Below are 2999 nucleotides of genomic sequence, written 5' to 3' on the forward strand. Positions count from 1 at the left end.
ATGCCAAGGACATATTAAAGCGTGTAGGAATGTCAGATTGCAAGCCTTCCAGCACACCAATGTCAACTACTGAAAAATTGTCATTGCATGAAGGAGAATTACTAAGTCCAGAAGAAGGAACAAAATATAGAAGTACAGTTGGTGCACTTCAGTACTTAACATTAACAAGACCAGATATATCTTTCTCTGTCAACAAGGTCTGTCAGTTTTTGCATGCTCCTACTTCTGTTCACTGGACAGCTGTAAAGAGAATACTAAGATATATCCAAGGAAGTGCTGGCACTGGTCTGACAATATGCAAATCTCCTTCAACAACTGTTAGTGCCTTTTCTGATGCAGATTGGGCAGGGTGTCCTGATGACAGGAGATCCACTGGAGGCTTTGCTGTGTTCTTTGGTTCAAACCTCATATCATGGACTGCAAGGAAACAAGCAACAGTCTCACGTTCTAGTACTGAGGCTGAGTACAAGTCTTTGGCAAATGCTACTGCTGAGGTGATGTGGATAGAGACACTTCTTGATGAGTTAAAAATTGATAGACCACGTGTGTCATACTTATGGTGTGATAATCTTGGAGCAACATATTTGTCTGCAAACCCTGTGTTTCATGCCAGAACAAAACACATAGAGATTGACTTTCACTTTGTACGTGAAAGAGTTGCACAGAAACTTTTGGAGATAAAATTCATCCCAACTGGAGATCAAGTTGCAGATGGGTTCACTAAACCACTACAAGTTCCACAGCTTCAAGCCTTCAAGAACAATCTCAACCTTGACATGTTAAGATTGAGGGAGGATGTTAAAAGGTAGATTGTAGCGTGTCAACTTTGTACGTATTTGTGTATGCGTTGTATGAGTTGGTTGTAATCGAGGTAGGTTGTTAGAATTCGGCCTTATCTTGTATAGCTTGGATTAGGGGCCAAGACTTCAACAACCTACCTCACCGCATGTACTCTGTGCTATATATATCAACATGAACGCGTCCCTGATAAGATTATCAAACGCTTAACCTAGTTTCTTTCAGTGAGCTGTTGATAAGTTGATTTCTCTTTTGTTCAAGCAGTAGGTACTAGCTACTAGCTACCAGATGAGATGTTTCGATTCATCTCTCTTTTTATTGTCTCTTATAGCGATGATGAGCTGCGCTGTTATATGATGGCATCGGAGTCTAATTATAGCACCATGCTTCTGCACCCAAATCGTCTGCATATATTTCCAAGGCTACAGCTTACAGGTGACTGATTTTTCCTAGATTTCCTTTCAGCTTATATTTCCCCTGTTTTTTGTACAAAAGAAGAAAATAACATTCTGTTCTTTAAACATAAACCCCAAATTATAGGCCATACAATCTGCACTGTAAGTTGATGCCTGTCGTCTCCAAACAGAACTAGTTCTTTTTCATATGGTCAGCTTGCTCTATTATATACTCTCACCATTACGATATGGGCTACCTCCTCATCTCTTATATAATTTGAAGCACCCCTTTTGTTGACACACTTTACACGAAGTTGGGATTTCTCAACCTGGGACAAGCTGGAGCATGGCATGACTAAGCTCATAATGCAATTAATGCGACTTATGGCGGCACATTACCTGATTTTCCGATGAAGGTTGTATAATAGCAAGGTGCCAACTGGAGGAAGGTATAGTCCAATGGAAGTACCAGAGGTGGGCCGTGAGCACCGGCTAACCTCCTTTTCTTTCTGTATTTCAGTTTATAATTGTATATGCTGGGGAGAAATTAGTGCTCTCAATGTGGTAGTATTTCAAAATTTCAGGAATCTTGATATAACGGGGGAGCTGGAGCAACTCTCAGGTATATGAGGTCTGAGCAGGGTGCATGCCTCTGCAGCTGAAGTGAACAAAACATTTTAGCCATCCGGTGCTTGAAAAGGAAACTGAATGTTCTGAAGTGTGAACTGTGATCACACCATAAATGGTCAGTTCAGCTCCTTCTCGTTCTTGGCATGTTCGATTTTCCATATACATACAGTTCCTGGTGTCGTTTTAAGGTTCCGAACATGCATCTGCTGATGATATGTGCTAATTAATTAATGCCCTGTATTTGTTCTCAGCTGGGGCGACGACATTGGAAAATGCAATGGACTACACCACACAAAATGCTGCTACCAATCAAGCTGCATATATGTACTGTTATGCTGCAATTGACCATCACGTTCAGCTCTCTAAGTTCTCTACTGGCTGCTGGCCTCTGATATGGTGCAAGATGAAGCTGAGAGGGACCTCGACATTACTACACTGCGAATGGAAGAGGATTGCATTGATCTGGGGCTTCAATGTAATGAAGGGGGGTAGCAAGCTGTTGCAACTGTTTTCAATGTAATGCCATCTTGAGATCTCAGAAGGTTTACAAGTTGCAACTAGCCCAGATGAAAAACTGGGTTCCTGGGGAACACCATGGAAATGGAATAGATGATGAACGTGATGAGAATACCTTCAATTTTGAATACAAACTAACTTTGTTTTCTAGTACCCTGTTTCTAGAGATGATTGATTGCTCTCCATTTGTTGCTGCCACTATGTCTGCGCTTGTTTGTAAACAGAGAATGATGATTGCATCTGTTGTTGAATTGTTATCCATTTTCTGCAAACTTGAGTTGATGAAACAAATAGGCCTGCTGCCCTATGCACTCTGCGGTTTTCATCGTTTTCGTTTGCAAAATACAGTTTGCCAGCAAAAAGGCCTCGCGACGGTATCCACCATCCACAGTTTTTTTTTTGGAATGAGCAGTAGTATTTTCCATCTATAGTCAGTGCCAGCAAAAAGGCCTCGCGACGGTATACAATCTGCACCGTAAGTTGTTGTTACCTGCCATATCCAAACAGAACTACTAGTTCTCTTTCGTATGGTAAGTTTTGTCTCTTAGACTCTCACCATGACGAATTGGGACATGCAATCTGCACTGTAAGTTCTTTTTCATATGGTCAGTTTGGTCTGTTAGACTCTCACCATTATCAATTGGGCTACCTCCTCTTGTC

At 41.3% G+C, this 2999-nt stretch overlaps 1 long non-coding RNA gene across 2 annotated transcripts; it reads left to right on the top strand.

Moving 5' to 3' along the window:
* The first annotated feature begins 546 nt into the window (after positions 1–546).
* On the top strand, positions 547–2453 carry LOC125524714. Of its 2 annotated transcripts, none has more exons than XR_007290922.1 (3): positions 547–1667; positions 1778–1938; positions 2075–2453. It is a non-coding gene; the product is annotated as an uncharacterized LOC125524714 (long non-coding RNA). The 2 variants fall into 2 exon arrangements; XR_007290921.1 differs by having other exon boundaries at positions 559–1642.
* The last annotated feature ends 546 nt before the right edge of the window (positions 2454–2999 follow it).

The sequence above is a fragment of the Triticum urartu genome, chromosome 7 (genome assembly GCF_003073215.2).
Source record: "Triticum urartu cultivar G1812 chromosome 7, Tu2.1, whole genome shotgun sequence".
Taxonomy (NCBI): domain Eukaryota; kingdom Viridiplantae; phylum Streptophyta; class Magnoliopsida; order Poales; family Poaceae; genus Triticum; species Triticum urartu.